Below are 18,430 nucleotides of genomic sequence, written 5' to 3'. Positions count from 1 at the left end.
TGCCTCCTTATGAAGCACCAATTTAAAAAGTGTTGCTTAAAAAAAAGCTTCAATTTTTCTTAAAGTTACAACTGGATTCAAGCAAAAGCTTGCTCTGGTGAAATGAAAACAGCAACATAATATAACCAAATGTAACATTCTCTTAAAATCCCCATGGTTTCTTTTCATAAACACATTAATGGCCACATTTCAGAGAATTAGCCAACTGACAGTTCCAGAAATTTCTTGGACTTGCGAGGTGTCACAGAATTCTTGGTTCCTGTTCCAAAATCTGTGGCTTGAGGGGTCTTCAGGGCCAGGGGTCCACAGTGTCTCATAGATAACTGTACCCAGCAGCCATGACACACAAAGGGATGGAGGGATGAAGACTGGAATCTGCTTCCCAAGGTTCCCTGAAGGATTGCTCGTTTACATTCCCAGACAATTTTTCCAGTCTGCTTGTATGTGAAATGGCCTCACTCTAGCCCAGGCTAGTCTAGAACTCACAGCTTGTTTCATCCCTGGAGTGCTGGAATTTCTGGCCCGGGCCATGCCACTTTATTCTTGTTTATATTTCTAAAGAATTTGTGAGCCTTCAGACGTCTACCTTTGGGGAGTCATATACATGCTCCTGATTATTGTGAACGCTGGTCCACTCTGGGCAGAGGAATGCTCCAACTCTCCCTCCCATCCAACCACTCTAGCTGGCCGTATCTAGCCTTTTTGCCCATCCCCACTCTCCCTAGTCTCTGGTTCCACCGATGATGCATTCTCACAGATGTTTACCTGACATCCACACGAGATAAAGGGCAATCAGGATTTGTTTCTCTGTATCTGACTTAATTCAGTTAGCAGAATCTACCTGCTTCTACCTAGCTTTTTATTACAAACAAGAAGTTACTCGTTTTTACAGATGAATAGTATTGTGTGTATGCCACATATCCTTCATCCATTCAGTGGATATTGGGATTTTAATTAATTTTTTTTAAGTTAGGGAGATGAAAATCTTAACTATCCAGATTTGATCATTATACATTATATAAACTTTCCACACAGTAACACTTATATTTGTACAATTAAAATTAAAAAGTGAATAAAACTAAAAAAGGAAAGAATTCCATGAGACACAATGGATGGCGTTGTATAAGAGGTGTTGATAAATTGCAGAAATTGAAAGGAAGGTGGGGAAATTTTAATTTTCTGAATCTCCCTCTATACCCCATAAACTGTTTTTGCTCTGTGACAGGAGGCAGACTTGTAGCCATGCCCGGCTCTGACTGGATTGTCAACGTCTGCGTTTGTCCTTCTGCGTTTTGTGGCAGTATCGTTTCTCGCTGTCTTGCTCCATCCACACCCCAAAGGAAATATCATCTGTTTCTCGTGGCTTTTTTATTTGTTTTTTACACATATGGGTTTATTGTGTTCACAGTAATAAGCTGTTTTAAAAAACTGAAAACATTTTACTAATTACTGAAAGAGGGCAATAAATACAGTACCAAGAAAATGTCATTTAAAATATTACATCTGTTTTCTATTTTTAAACCTTCATTACTTCCAATTCATCCCTCTAATCACAAGTTACACTGCATATTAATTGTTGAACCAGATTTATCAGAAACTGTCTTTTATGTAAAATCATGAAGCAGTTAATTTCAGAGGAGGCTGTGAGCAGATGAGAAGAAACGGGAACCACCCCCCACCCCACCCCAGCAGATGCTCCGCAGTGACACGGATATTGTTCTTATTAAATACTCTCTTTCTCATCCATGGTGCTCTCACTTATCTCTGAAGTGTCTGTTCGAGCACATTTTTCTGGGCTAATAAAATAGGATCTGCTTCTGCAGGCAGAAGACAATATTTGCACTTCTAATGATGACAGTCCAACATGCTCAATTCAATATTTGAAGATAACAGTGAAGTTTCAAGCCCTAAAGAAATGGTAGTTTTTTTTCTGGTAGTTTGTGTTTTTTGAAATTATTCACGCATAGTTTAAAATGGAAAGGATGCATAATCCCAAGCCAAGGAAGGATGGGTTAGAAGTTCCCGCCATGGCTAGGAAGGCATCACAGGGGACACAGGCTAGCAGACAGCAGACACAATCCAGGTACAGAGCTAGACAGAGAAACACATACATTGGGGGATGCTGGCTAGCTCTAAAGGGTGTTCAATCAAGGGCCTGTATTCAAGGTTGTTAAAATGGTTAACATCTTTGAGACCTCAATCCTAGAGAATACCTTTATAACCAAATGTATAAAGCTGTGTAGTATTTCAGAAAGATTGCAGACTTCGAGACTTGTCTGCTGATCCTAAATACTCTGTGCTAAGCACAGTAAATGGAGAGTTACCGAGTAAGAACTTTTCAAGTATGATATCTGGTTACAAGCCCATTGACCTAATCAGTGGAAGCCCTGATGTGGTCTGATTCTAGAGGGCAATTATCCTCTGATTTTCCAGAACCCTCTAAGGACTCTTCTCTCAGAAGTTCCCATTTTCTTTATCTCCAGCAAACTTTATCTAATAAAACAAACTGTGTAACGAATGGTCACGGTAGATGCTGGTGCAGCTTATCATCTCACACAGTTCACCCACGGCCCCAAGGCAAAAGCAGTTGTCATCCACACACCCAGCCCAGGTCCTGAGGCTTCACACTCCTCACACTATACTCCAGGCCTCCAGGCATCCACATGTTTCTCTGTCTTCCCATATATGACATGTCTAGCAAGTCTTCCCTGAAAAACCACCTATATAGGGTCAGGCTTCATTATTTTATACATAAGTGCATCCATCTGTGCTATAGTACCAACCTCCAGACAACAGTGGTGCAACCGGTACAGTGGTAACCAACCACTTTCTACTTGGATCTGGGGCTTTCTGTACTGTAATTTAAGCACATAATTTGCTGCCTGCTTTATAACTACAGTTGACTGCAGTTTCTTCCCTCTTGACTTCTATATGAAGACTATCATGAATTTTACTTAGATATGCCTTGAGTTCCACAATAAATATTTGAAAAAAATCTTCTAACAATTTTTGTCTTTTGAAAATTTGGTCTTAAAAGTTACTATGAAAATGTTTTACTTTCTTGCATTTTTCCATGGTAGTGTTCTCTTCTGTGGGAGGGCATTTTCTTCAATGCTCTCTCCCCCTGCCCGTCTCTGTGTTCTGTTGGCTGACAAGAAAATAGTGCAATGCTCCATTTTCCTACAAAGGTTTACTTCATCCTCATTTCTGAAATGCATGCCAGTAACATTAGATATATCAGAAAAGAGTAATATACCAATGTCCAAAGAAACTCAAGAATGAAATTATGTTTTCTATTACTACACCAGAACACATGGACTTCTTCATGCATAAATGATCACACTGACCCCTCTTCAAACACTATTGGACAAATGAACTCAAAGCCAGCCATCAGCTCAAATGTGACCTAAAACTATAATACCAACAAAACACAGGTGTTATTTTCAGGAAATGGAATTTTAGGGAACTTTCTGAAAAGGAACAACTTATCCAAAAGTAATGAATTGAATTTAAAATTTAAGTTTATTTAATATCAAATACACAGTTACAATAATTAAAAGACTGAACTTAGATTAAGAAATATTTTAGCACTAGACATAGCTGACCAACAAACAAAAACTAGTAATTACATTAACCTAGTCAAATAATGGACAAAAGTACACTTAACATTTTACCAAAGATACGAATGGTTAAAACAAATGAACAAAAGCCATACTGTTTTCTAACCTTGTTTCTTGAAGAGAAATGCAAGTTCCACTCACAGTGAGATACAACTGTGCAAGTATACCTAATATTTAAAAGTAATCAAACTAATTTTCACTTCAGAAATGAAGTACCTAGAACTCTCAAGCTCAGTCTGGAGAGGGTGTAGATTAGAAAGAAAACTCTAACAATGTCTTGGAATCCCTGTTGTAGCAAATGCAGAAGTCACCTGTGGTGTGGCCATTAGAATAGTACTCAGAAATTAAAAAGAGAAAGAGAGATGCAGGGGGGAGGAGGAAGGGAGAGAGACTGCAGCCGCTGAGCCATGAAGAAACCAGGAGGAAAGGTAAATGCATACAGCTGAATGGAAGAAGCCTGATGCCTGCATGATTTCTCATCTGTGACCAACCTGCAAAAGGCGGTGTCACCAAGACAGGGAAATAGAAGTAGTCTCCCACGTCACGGAAGAAGAGGGGGAAGCAGAGTGCAAGCAGAACTCTGAGTGAAGGCACTTTCTGAGCTGCCACAGCAGGGACACACATTTTTATTCATTTATCAAAACCAAAGGGCATGTTACGTAGAGAGTGAGGGTTAAAGCTCCATCACTCAGGATGTATGCCGCCAGGTGATACATGTTGCCTGAAATTGGCCACACCCAGGCCCTCACCTCCTGCTCCACACAGGACCAGGATTTTGGCACCGTGACACCTACAGGGCTGTCACAGCTCCAGCAGAGTCCTTGGCACATAGAGAAGGATTTACTGAAGCCATGGGATCTCCATGACAGGTTTCTCTGCCTCTGTTACTTTGAAAAATCTTCCCGAAGGCTTGAGAAAACTAATGACAGACACCCCAAAGCTTTCCAATTTTGAGTATGCTATGTGAACTACTAAGTCACATACACTATTGTTTCCCATTGCTCAAGTTTAGAAGGTGGAAGGACTATCAGCCACACACCTAGTATGCATTTGCTCACCAACATTCTTGCACTCTCACCGTGGAGCTTTGTAGTTGGATACTTTTCTCTTTCTCACCAGTCCCAATGATACGGTTTTCCTCCCACCTACCAGGCCCCGCAGCTGCTTATTAAATAATCACTCAGAGGCTAATATTAAACATAATAGCTTGGCTGATGTCTCGGGCATATTACTGACTTATAAATTAACCCAGTTCTAATATTCTACATTTTACCACTATGTTCATGGCCTCATCTCACACTTTGCCTCTCCAGGGGCTACATGGCATGACCCTGACTCAGCCTTCTTTCTCTCCATATCTTTGTTTGAGTTTCCAACCTGACTCCGCTCTGCTTGGCCATTGGCCAAGTCAGCTTTATTTATTAACCAGTAAAAGCAAGCTATATTCTCAACATACAGAAGGACATCAGAACCTTTACCACCTTTTTGGCCTCAGGGACTCTGGCTGTTGCTTAGTTATTGCTCTGATGGAACATTGTGGCCAAGGCAGCTCATGAAAAGATTTATTTGGGCTTACAGTTCCAAAAGGAGAAGAGTCCATCACTATCACGGCAGGGAAGTGTGGCAGCAGACAGGCATGGTTTATGTCCTGACCTGCGAGCAGGAAGCAGAGAAGGAACTGAAAACAGAGGCATGTAGCTTTGAAACCTTGAAGCTCTGCCTCCTGCCCCTCCCTCCCCCAATGATAGACTCCCTCCAGCAAGGCCACACTTTCTAAGCTTGCCCAGACAGGGTTACCAAGTGGGGACCAAATGTTCAAATGCCAGAGTCTTTGGGAGACATTTCCTTTCAAACCACCACATTGCACTCCCCAGCCTCCATAGCACAAAATGCATTCAGTCCAGCTGCAAATATCCCCATAGTCTTTTAGTCTCAGCACTATTTAAAAGCCCAAAGTCTCTCCTGAGACTCAAGACAATCTCTTAATTACAATTCCCTGTAAAATCTAAAGGCAAATTCAGTGCTTCTACCATATAGTGGCATAATATGTTCATGGCCACTCAAAAGGAAGGTGTCAGCATCCTAAAGAAATACTGGACGAAAGCAAGACCAAAACACAGCATGGCAAACTCTATGACCAGTGTCAAAGACCTAACTGGTTCTGCTTTTCTAGCTTTGGTGCTTGTAATGGACATCTCTCTCTTTGTCTGGCCCATTCCTTGTGTACAGTTCTCATTGGCAAATGTGTGACATCTTCAACACCCTGAGGTTTCCAAGGCAGCCCAGGCTTTGCTTCCACAGTTTTATCTAATGGCCTCTTGGGATCTCCTGACCTTTCAGATCTTCTGGAAAGTTCTCCCCTGGCATGTTTTGGCCTCAGCAGGTGCCTGAAATCATAGAGTTCCTGAACCCTTTATTGATTCTAAAGCCTGTACCCCATGGGTACCACAGCCAAGTTCAACTTCCAGCTTGGGATGGGCCTTGGCCCACTTGAATTAATTTGCAACAATTATTGTTTGTAGTTTATGTCTAGGGAAAAAGATTCCTATTCCCTTCCCTTTTACAGGTTGGAAGCTTAGCTGGGTGTGGTTTTGCACTGAAGGTTTCTCTTCCCTTTGCTACTTCTGATTCACACCTCATTATCTTTTCAGCATAAGCCCTCACTATAAAACAAAGCTCTCCAGTCTTCTCCAAACTCTACACTTTGTATATCTTTCTGTCTTATGTGCTCCTTTTCATTGTATACCTGCATTAGAATTAATGACCACATGACAAAGTAAATGCTAGGCTGTCTTTCAATCACCTCCTCAAAAGAAATTAGTATATTACTCTAAAATTTAGCTTTGGGAAAGTTATTAGGATAATGGCAGAAAGTAGCCACATTCTTTGCCAAAGGAATGCTCTTAAATTTGTTTCTTTCTGAAACTTCCTGAGCTGGGCTTCAAGTCCACATTTCTCTCAGCTTTGCATCCAAGCTCCTACTACGATGTCCTATTACCAGCCCCCACTCCACCCCTCCACCCCTCCCTCTCCCAATAATAGACTCCCTCCAGCAAGGCCACATTTTCTTTTTTATTTTCTTTTTTTATTTTTAAATTTAAATTAGAAACAAGGTTGCTTCACATGTCAATTCCAGGTCCCTCTCACTTTCCCTCCCCTCCTCCCACGCCCTCCCACCAACACCTCCAATATCCCCTCATTTCCCCAGGGAGGGTAAGGCCCTCCATGGAGGTGTCCATAGTCTGTCATTTCATCCAGGGCAGGGCCTAGACCCTCCCCCAAGAGTTCAGGGTGAGAGTGCCTCTCTCATTGTTGGATGGGCGCCCAAAGTCCATTTGTATACCCGGGATAAATACTGATCTACTACCCAAGGCTCAATAGAGCATGGTTCTGATAAGGACACACTTTCTAAGCTTGCCCAGACAGGGAACCAAATGTTCAAATGCCAGAGTCCAAAGTTCCAAAGCATTCCACATTTCTTCAGAAAGCAGCATGGCCAGGCCTGTCATAGCAGCACCCCACTCTCTGGCATCAGCTTCTGTCTTAGCTGCTTGTCTGTTGCTGTGGTGAAACACCATGATCAAGGTAACTGGCCCAGATTAAAGATTGGTTTTTCCAATTCCAAAGAACTGGATTAAAGCTGTGTCTTCCAGCTTGTATTAGCTAGGGTTTTTATTGCTGTGAAGAGACACCATGACCACAGCAACTCTTAAACAGAAAATATTTAATATAGGTTTGTAACCTCTCAATCCAACACCAGCATGTGGGGAGCATGTGGGCAGATATGCTGGAGGAATAGCTGAGATTCCTATGTTGTAAGGGAAACAGGAAGTTTACTGAGACACTGGGTGGTATCTTGAGCATAAGAATCCTTAAAGTCTGCCCCCACAGTGACACACTTCCTACAACAACCCACTCCAACAAAGCTTCACCTCTCCCTGTGAGTTTATGGGGGCCAAGTGCATTCAAACCACCACACACCTCCAAGATCTGATTTGTAAGGGGATCTTCCAACTTCAAATTAAGCAAAATTCCTTCACAGATGTGCCACTCCAGTTTGGGGTTTTAGGTAATTGCAGATGTAGTCAAGTTGACAACCAAGCATACAAGATGATGGAATCATACAAGATGGAATCATACAAGATGGAATCATACAAGATGGAATCATACAAGATGGAATCATACAAGATGGAATCATACAAGATGGAATCATACAAGATGGAATCATACAAGATGGAATCATACAAGATGGAATCATACAAGATGGAATCATACAAGATGGAATCATACAAGATGGAATCATACAAGATGGAATCATACAAGATGGAATCATACAAGATGGAATCATACAAGATGGAATCATACAAGATGGAATCATACAAGATGGAATCATACAAGATGGAATCATACAAGATGGAATCATACAAGATGGAATCATACAAGATGGAATCATACAAGATGGAATCATACAAGATGGAATCATACAAGATGGAATCATACAAGATGGAATCATACAAGATGGAATCATACAAGATGGAATCATACAAGATGGAATCATACAAGATGGAATCATACAAGATGGAATCATACAAGATGGAATCATACAAGATGGAATCATACAAGATGGAATCATACAAGATGGAATCATACAAGATGGAATCATACAAGATGGAATCATACAAGATGGAATCATACAAGATGGAATCATACAAGATGGAATCATACAAGATGGAATCATACAAGATGGAATCATACAAGATGGAATCATACAAGATGGAATCATACAAGATGGAATCATACAAGATGGAATCATACAAGATGGAATCATACAAGATGGAATCATACAAGATGGAATCAGCCTACTGAGTTCTGAAGATGTGCATCTTTGTGGGATGGAGAACAGGGCTCTACAATTCCTTCACTAGTCTCAAGAAAAGACTCCATAACATATATGTGTGTTCTTTGGAGGTAAAAAGTGAAACCTGATCCACGCCTTCAGAAAAAGATGGCTTTTTCCTGGGTTGGAGGGATGAAAATCCAACTTTGGACTGAGAGACTGTGCTCTGCTCTGTGGACATGTAACTCAGGTTGTGCCACAGTTCAGGCCTTGGTGGCGTCCTCAGATCCACTCAACTCAGAGAACAGCAGGGGAGTGGGGGGTGAGTTCCAGGAAGACCTGAGCAAAAGAGTTCAAGAACATGCCTGACTTTCCAACAGCACAGCAGGGGACAGGATCACCTAAGCAGGGGTTCTACACCCAGGAGAGGGTTGGGCAGAGGTGGAAGCCAGACACCCAGGTTTAGCTAGAAAACGTAAATACAAATGTGTCAGCACTGGGAATACCTGTGTAGAAAACTGTGTTGAGTGTGAACTTGGTTTATCTGCAGAGCTAACACTCAATGAAGAGGTCAACGCAATCTACACAGACCAAGTCAGCACAGCACAGAAGGCACAAAGCACCACTCAGAGCGCCATGGTGGAGTGAGACGCGGTGCAGTCACCTCAGATTGTGTGTTCAGGATGGGAGGATCATTTATGCTGCACAACAAGGCTGTCGATGTCTGATCTTGCCTTTTTATTTATTATTAATCTTCCATAATATATTGAGAAGCTGGCTTCTCTGGCAGTAAAGAAGTGATTTGAATTTCCACTACATCTTCATTGAAACTCAAATGAAATCACATTTGGTCCATTATTCAAAGTTCATTCAAGTTACATTTTCATCAGTGTGCCCTCCCTACTTGCTGTGTATACAAACCCATAGAAAATGTTTGAAAACTTGCCCACCATTTTTGAAAATTATTTCTGATGATGATTTTATGCACTAACCATACTTTTTTTGTATGAATTGTTTACAGTTGTATACTTTTCCCAAGTGACCCTGCCTCAACTCTCACTGCCTTGACTGAGCTTGTCCTAAAGGTTGTTTAGGAATACAGAATCTCCACCTGGCCCAGAAATCACAATTTGGACCTATGTGCTCATGGAATGGCTGAGTGGAATATGAATGTACTGGTGCTAGGAAACATTGCTGCTATGTCCGTGCTGGAGCAGGGTCTTGGCACTCTTGGTCATAGGGCCTTGTCTCTTCATCTTTATTCTATCCACTGTGGTGCCTGGGATTTAGAGACTTCTATATACACCTTAGGAATGAATGATCTTGTGCATTGTGAACACTCTAAGGGCTTGTGCATGATCTGTGATGCCACTGTCTCCTTCATGTCCTCTTTCTCCCTCCATGTGTTTAGGGGACAGGAGTGTAGATACTTGTGGGAGACAGATGAGACTGTAATTACATTTATATCACTTTAACCAAATACTTGACAAAGCAACTTATGAGAGGAAAGATTAATTTGACCCAAAGTTCTATGGTCCACCAGAGCAGGAAAGACATGGGGGTGCTCAGAACTGTTCACATCATGCCAGACCAGAAGGTAAAGAGTGCAAACTTCTAAGGCCTGCCCCTAGTGACCCAATTCTACAAGCCAGACCTCACCTCTACAGCCTTCAAAATCACTAGCCTGGGACTGAGTGTTTCAAACATGAGTCAATAGGGAACACTTCAGATCTGAACTGTAACATCCTGCCATCACCTCCCTAAGGCTCATGGGCCTCTCCCAGTGCAAAATGCACTTATTTCAACTCCACTAGTCTCTCATCATCTTAACTGTTCTAAACCTCCTCTAAAGCCCATATTCAGGGTCTCTTCTGAGACTCAGCATACACTTCTCTGTAAGAACCTGTAAAATCAAAATAAAGTTATGCATTTATAACATACAATAGCAAAGACTAATCCTTTACATTCTGAAAAAAATTAGAAGGAATAGGAGTTTAGTGAGAAAAGATTGGGTCAAAGCAAGACCAAAGCCCAGCAGGGAAAATAGTGGATCTATCACTGACTCCTTGCAGAGAATCTGGGAGAAGTGGTATCATCCTCTGAGTTCCGAGGGGCTTCGCCATACCTGCCTCCAGGACACTGCTCCCCACAGCATGAGTGAGCTCTCTCCCAGGCCAGTTCCCTGCAGTATCTTCATCTCTCCATGGGCAGAATTCCCATTTTTTTCCTGGCATCTCCAACATTCTAAAAAGTCTCCACTCCAGTCCAGACTTCATCCTTGCAGTTTCACACATCACTTTTGGGATTCTTTCAAGCAATATGACTCTCATACCCATTGTCTGTTTTCTTTTCTAGCTTTGACACAAACTGCTGTCAGTGACCTTGACTCTTAGATTCTGAATGTGGCAACAAGAAGCTAAAGGAACCCATGTAGCCGATGCCAACTTTAGATCCAGCCCGGCCCCTTGGACCATGCCTGCAGCAATCCTGTGTAACTGAACTTGGGAAGACACTCTCCTGGACATTGCTTTCCCAACAGGCCACCCCCTTCAGCTCTCTGCTCTAACTGAAAGCCCTTTGATTACTTTTGTGTCTTTTATACCTTGAAGCCTTTGGTGAGTGGTGTCTGTCCCTCAAAGTACCTTTCTTACTACTCCAGAACAAATCTTGTGCCTTGTCATCAAAGGTACTAATTCTTTTAAATGCAGCATCCATTTTCCCACAATAACTTTGCACCAAACATGATTCTCTTTCAGGACAAGTAACATGGTTTTCTTTATTAAAAATCCTTCTCTGTGTGTTTCTCTTGTCTGTCACTAAGAATCTAACTAAAATCACAAAGTAACAGCCATGCTATAAAGTTTGGTGTTATGAGTCTGATTTATTCTCTGCCACAGAAACTAGCCTGTTACTTTTGAGTTTAACCTTATGTGAATTCCGAGGACATAGACAGAAGAATGAGGCCATCTTTTCTGCCAGAGTGAAAAACAAATCACCTGTAGGTAAATTCTCAGCAAAGTCTTAGTCTTGGTCTGAACACTTACCTTCCGATTCCCACTGGGTTCTCTCAATGATCTCTGCTTATAGCATTCTTAGGGCTTCTCTAGCCTGTGGTTTAAAACTCTCATATACTCCCCACAAACTAGTTCCGAAGCCCTAAGAACCACAGAGCCAGATTTGTCACAGCAGTGACCTCATCTCTCTGGCACCAAATTACTGAAGTGATTAGTTTTCTATTGCTGTGTTCAAATACCTTACAGACGCGTCTTGTTTGAAGATGTATTTATTCTGGTTCCTGATTTAGAGACTTGCAATCTATCATGGCAGTGGAGATATGATGATATTCATGGCGGTGGGAGTGTGGGGCAGAAACATTCCTACCACAAAAGACCAAGAAGCAGAAGAGTGCATAAAAACCAAGGGTGAGTATGATAGAGACCTACTGCTATCAGCCAGACTCCATTCTTAAAGATTCAAAATCATTAATTTAGTGACATAGGCTCATGACTAAGATTTCAAAGTATGAGCTTGGAAGTGACATGTCATTTCCAAGTGATAACAGATAGTTGTATAGTCCTGGGCCTACAACAGCAGATCTCATGAAGGAGGGCGCCATGCTGTTCTCTATTAGCTTTCTCTGCTGCCATGATGGGCATGTTTTAAAGTGATGGTGATTTTTCCCTAGCTCTATAGTAAGAAGTTTGTGTCTGGATGATGTCATGTTCATGTTGCTGCTTAGGGCTCAGAGTCTGTTTGTTTCCCCCCCCCCCCCATCTTTTGTGGGCTTCAGTAGACCCTGGTTTGTAGATGCCCATCAATACACAACCATCTTTCCCCCCACTATCTCTGAATTCCTGCCCTTTTCTTTTTATCTTCTTTATCTTTATTTTATTTTAATCTCTCTCTGTCTCTGTCTCTCTTTATCTCTCTCTCTCTCTCTCTCTCTCTCTCTCTCTCTGTGTGTGTGTGTGTGTGTGTGTGTGTGTGTGTGCGTGCTGTGAATGTGTGTAGGTATGTCCATGCCAAAGTGTGTATGTAAATGTCAAATAAAGACCTCAGATTTGTTTCTCATTTTGCACTTGTTTTGAAACAGGGTCTCATGTTCACCACTATGGATGTCAGGCTACCAGTCCCTCAGTCTTCCAAGGTTTCTGTTACTTCCACCACACATCTTACTGAAGGAGATGTATGCTACCACATCTAGTTTTACGTGTTTTCTGGGGATTAGAACCCAGGTCCTTAACTATTGTACAGCAAGTACTTAATCCACACAGTCACTTCTCTAGCTCTCTTCTTGTTAGTATGCTAATATATTACATTAGGGCTTTAATACATTACCTCTGTATTAAAGAGGCAGGTATAGCAAGAAAAGGAAAACATAGAAAAAGAAAAGCCCCACCCAGGACAATCTATTTTTCTGGATACTATTGTGGTATCTTTGGGTCCTTGCCTTCTCCTTGCATTCAGAGAACTTGTGTACCAGTGCTAAGACGTCATAAGCAAGGCAAACATACACAAAGCAACAACCATTCCATGGACACAGGAATTTATCTCCAAACCCAACTCTGTTTCTTAGTCAAGGCTTGGTTGTTCATTCAAGTACAGTCTTAAAATTCTGGTTATGGCACGATTTTTCCATCTATGACTAGATTCTACAGATAGAAAACCCCATCTCTCAAGACACCATGGGAAAGACAGTGCAGGACCAAGAGAGGGAGATGGCATGTGGGACCTGACTCTGAGTATCACAGGCAAATGATGATGAAGGAGAATCAGGAGAGTGTTTTTTCTTTTCTTCTTCTTTTTTTTTTTTTAACAAAGTTGCAGCCTATGAATGGAGCCAACCAAGTGGGTAGTGAAAAATTCATTTTCTGATGGAGTGTCAGTAGAATCATCAGCAGCGATGACTATAAATCCATAGCTGGGTGGAAAGCTGACAGGGTGGAAAACGAGGGCCTTCGAGGCTGATCCGGCCTCTCAGCTGTCCCGGAGCATATTTCCATAGCAATTATTGGCCCTGCCAGCTCTCCCAACTGTGGACCTCAGGCTCCCCGCTAGCTTTGGGGCTCCCAGGACAAGGCAAACAACACAGGAACAACTCCAGCACCAGGGAGTGCTTTGGCTACTCAGACCCTGTCCGAGGTAGAGCCTACATGTTGCCCAACCCATTCGGGTCTGCAGCTTTCTTACCAGCAGGGCACCTAAGCTGCATCCCAGGCTGAGTTTCAAGGTCTTCAGAAGCAAACAGACAGTCAGGCCCACGTTTGCAAGGCAAAGCCTGACAGCAAGAAGATGGTGAATCTAGTCGAGTGCTGGCGCCTGTTCCCGTGTTAAGTGTACTCTGTGGACCCGAGTGACGAGGGTCCCATTTCAGGCACAGCATGGAGTGGGTGATCTCCTCAACTGTAAAATGAAGCCGTAAGAGCACAGCATGAAAATGTATTAGCAACAGTTAGATAAGGGAGGCCTCAGCAAGGCGTACACACTAGCAATTGGTAAAATAATGTCTGTACAAATTGTTTTTGGTACATTAAGTACCTTTCACAGCCAAAATTAAAAAAAAAAAAAAAGAAAAAGTCGAAGGGGGGGGAAAACAAAACACGACACAGAGACACAGATGGGTACACACATCGGCACAACTGCTTTCTTCTCCGGGAAAGTAATTTCATGCAGAATTTTTTTTTATTGAAATTGTTTCTCTAGTTGACAGATCTAGTGTACAATGATAAATGACAATGTGCAGGGCAGCTTGTCAGCTTGTGCTGGGGGAAATCTCACCCGAACTCCTTGCTAATCACAGTTAGAACATGTTCCTTCCAACAGCAGGCACTTGGAGCGCATAAGCCCAGTGGCCGGGCAAAGTGGTAATAAATAGTGGGGAGACGGAGCTGAGGGCAGATTTACAAATGCGTAAGAATCTGTTCACTGACTATGACACAATGACAGGGAAACAAGGCTTATGAAAAATGACCTGGTCATGCTACCCCACCTATGGATTTCCAAAGGGAAAGCAGGGTCCTGGTATGCTTGGCTACGGCAAGGGTACTACATGAGTGGCGACAGACCCTAAGTTCACTGGCCCCTTGAGGATACATGCTCACCAGGACCAAATCAATGTCTGTTGTCTTCGAAAGTCAGCCCCTTCAAAGGGAAGGTTAATTTGCAAAAGTGGAAGCCATGTCAAAACAAGGGGCGGGCAAACCTGAGGCTGGACCAGGGACGGGGAGGACTACTTGAGCAGGGGTCATGGTTTTTATTCTTCCAGCAGGTCATGGAGGAGCCATCCTTGTCTGGGAACCACAGAAAGCATCTCATGCCTTGGTCTCTGGTGATCTGTCACATCCAGGCCAACAGTCTCCCCTGTGAAGAGTACATACAAATACACTCTTTCAGGGCCAAGGTCAGGCGACAAAACCAGAGAAGGGACATCACAGGTATGGCATCAGATCAGCACACCTGAATCCTGGTGTTTCCACATAAAGATTGTCTACAGCCCAGGAATAAGGAGAAGGGCAGTTTGCCTTTTCTCTAATGTTAGTAAAGGCATGAAATGTGCATGTGGGGCCAAGATCTTCTCACACTATGAGGTGGTGGAATAGCAGCTAATAAGGACAGTCTTGGCTTTTTGACTGGGGGCAGAATGGATGTCTTTCATAGGGAAATCATTTTCAGAGATCACAATAAGCAAACACACACCAAAAGATGTCTGTGCTCTAGTCTACAGTGCCTCGGAGGTGCCGTTGATGTTTTTTCTCCTGCACATAAAATGATGACAAGGTCCTGTAGCTGCTGCAGTTCTTGGTGATTACTGGAGGCCTGCCTCTCTCTGGGAGATGTAGGAATGCAAAACAAGCCTCCACAAATCCTCTGCCAATCACATCACCGTTGCAGAGGCTTGAAAACAAAGAACCAGGCCCTACAAGCTGGTAACTCGGGTGCCTTCTAGAGTATTCTTGCCGAGTACTGCTGAAGGCCTGGTGACATGTGAGAGCTACTGACTGCTCAGTCTGACGTTTGAAAAAGAATGACAGTCAGATGCAGGGTACACATCTTACATGGACCTCAACACCCCAGCTTTTCCTCTCCATTGAGGGAGAAAGGGAGGTCCAAGAGGTTCAAAAGTGGACAACACCTTCCTTGGTCAGGGGCACAGCCAGTGAGAGATTCAAGAACCCGGTGCTCCAAGTGCTTGAGGTTGTTCTTCACTACAGATGGGATGTCAAACAGCCAGGCAGACGACCTAGACTCTGGTTGACACAGAACTATTTACACACAAGGGTACATTTATTTCAAAGTACAGCTAGGCCTTATGTGTCAACACCTCAAAAGTACACAAGGAACCAAGCACTGGTCCCCAACCTAGCAACTTGCTTTCAGAATGAGCCAAGACTAGTAAAACACAATCCATTTCAACCTCCCTCTGTTAAGTCATGACTCTGGTGTGTTTCACAAATTCATACCGACCGACTGTCCACTAAAGTCATAATATGGGCATTTGACTCTATACTTGTGTCATTCACATTGCTGATAAACAAAAAGGAAGATGCAACTATGGAGAAAGAATAAGAGTAAAATGCCAGGACTGAGACAGGGAAAAGAAGGCACACAGCCAGAAGGAAGGGTTAGAATCGCCCTTTTCTGTCTCTTTTTCCTGCCTGCTTCATGCTCATTATCCTTATATAACAGATCTTTCATTGGTACCCAAGACATCACTTTTAGCAGATACATACTGAAGAAGCCCCTGCTGTTTAACCTTTGCTACAGAGAACCTCTGAAATTATCCACTTTTGACGTCTTTTCTGTAAGACCTCACTTTGCCGTTACTAGATTTAACTATAATTACCCGTTTTCTTATCCAACATTGAAAGGAATCAGGAAACAATAGAGAAGAGACTTGATGGGAGCCACAGTCCTTCCTAGAACACACATTATTTCTTGAGGCTCCAGGTTGAAAGCATCAGGCTCGACAGACATCTCTGCTGCAGCATCAGCTGCTGCTTCCCCTCCTTGGGAAGACAAGCACCTAAAAGGGTCTTAACATAAGAAAAGACCCCCAGGAAGGCAGCCATGCATTTGAGAGCTGGACATTTCTCATGCTCTTTGCTGTGAGGTAAGGCTTCAAAATACCACCCCATCCTTGGGAAAAACAAATAGCCTGCACAAGCAATGAAAGCCTTTGAGCCCAACACTAAGCTAACATAGAGGCTGCCTTATTAACACATTGAGATGAATTGGTTGACAAGTAGCATCTTTTAATCCCAATAATACTCAATTGAATCTATGTCCATATCAATAATTTATTCAACAAATAAATATTGTTCACTCCAAGAAGCTACATTGACTGCTATTCAGCTCAGTGGCCATTTCTGCTCTCTGAGGGCTCTTACTTTCCAATTATGCTTTATTATGGTGGAAGATGCTTTCATTTGCTTCCCAGTCTGAATGCATGCTTGAAAGTGAAGATCTTAAAAAAGGTTCTTTTCAAGGAAAGTGAGTGGGAAACAAACCAAAGAATCAGCCCTGGTTGTATTGTTTCTGGTAACTGCTCCTTTGATATTAGACCTCAGATTTTACACCCCCTGAATGCTATTGCTCACTGTATTTAAAGCCCAGACAGATCATGTTGCAAAAGCAAAAGAAAACAGCCCAAGTGAATGTCATGAACTGAGTGAGGTCCCAACAAAATTGCGGAGCCCAGAGAGTAGAGATGTGCAGCGAAGGATATGCTAGTAACAGATGTGTGGGAACACCAGATATGCACAAACCTGCTTTAACGAGCAGAGTTTCAGCATAGCAATAGCTTTCCAAAATAAACAAGGGTATTTCTCAATGCAAGGAATTGTGCAAATGCGTGGCAAGGCTGTGTCCACTTTTGTCAACATGAAATGAATCATAATAATATAAGTACATTCTGGTTTCTATCATTTGTCCGGGATTTTTAAAAATGTATTGTTTTGTCAGCATACAATAGTTTGTTTTATGTAGTTTAAGTTTTAAATAAATTTAACATTTCATGTATTTGTGATTTTAATAATTGAAAATCATCAAATAATAAGTTAGGTATAATTATGGTATTTTGTGATCTTATTTTTTAAGGGCAATTTTTACAATCTGTAATTGAATCTTACATACTTAGGGGTCTGGCTGATAATTGTTTATTTGTATTTGTTTTTGTAAACAGCACCTTGCAATATAAATCAAGTTGACCTAGAATTTGTTATCACTGCCCCCAGCCTCCAATTCCTGTGTGTTTCAAAGCGGGAAATATATTCTTTTATTTTTTAGGACAGTGTGTGTTACTAATTATGTTTTGTCTAATGAGCTAGGAGCAAAGAACTTTGGGCATTGATAAGTTGTTTTGTGCTTTCATTACCTTGACTTCTTAGCAGTGTCTCCATGACACCAAACATATGGTCATGATTCAAATGGAGCAGCCAATCTATCAGCCATCCAGATGCTTTAAACCCCTGTGACAACTAATGTCTGGCTGTGACACACAGCAGAAGTATGGCTGTTTCCCTGTTTCTGAACCCAGGTACAACTCCTCCTTTGCTCCACATACTCAAGGTTTAAGATACATAGGCACTACATCTTGGGTCCTCTGTGCTTCTTGGGCTGCAACTGGGGCTTGCCTTGGGCACCTGCCTCCAGGTTATGGTTTAACCCCACTGAAAGTACAGTAAAATGGACCCTTCTGGAGTGGGCAGGTGACTGAGGGCTGTGACACTGTTACTGGGGACAATTATATGACAGTCCTGAAGAAGGTTTGTTATCTCTTTGACAAGTTTGGGCCAAAAGTACAGTGAGCTGTGTATCCAAATACACAAGGCTCTGGAGAGTTGTAGACAGCCATCATAGAAGGACTTAAGTCAGCCTTATAAACTGCCTCCATGCTGCCTAGTGTCTCTACTGAAAGACAAACCACCAGTACATACAAGGGCAGAACACTTCTTCTTTCCTGGGAGAGACATAG

This window comes from Mesocricetus auratus, unplaced genomic scaffold (assembly GCF_017639785.1).
Source record: "Mesocricetus auratus isolate SY011 unplaced genomic scaffold, BCM_Maur_2.0 Super-Scaffold_100015, whole genome shotgun sequence".
Classification (NCBI taxonomy): Eukaryota; Metazoa; Chordata; class Mammalia; order Rodentia; family Cricetidae; genus Mesocricetus; species Mesocricetus auratus.
The sequence above is the reverse complement of the archived record's forward strand: the minus strand, read 5'-3'. Positions refer to the sequence as shown.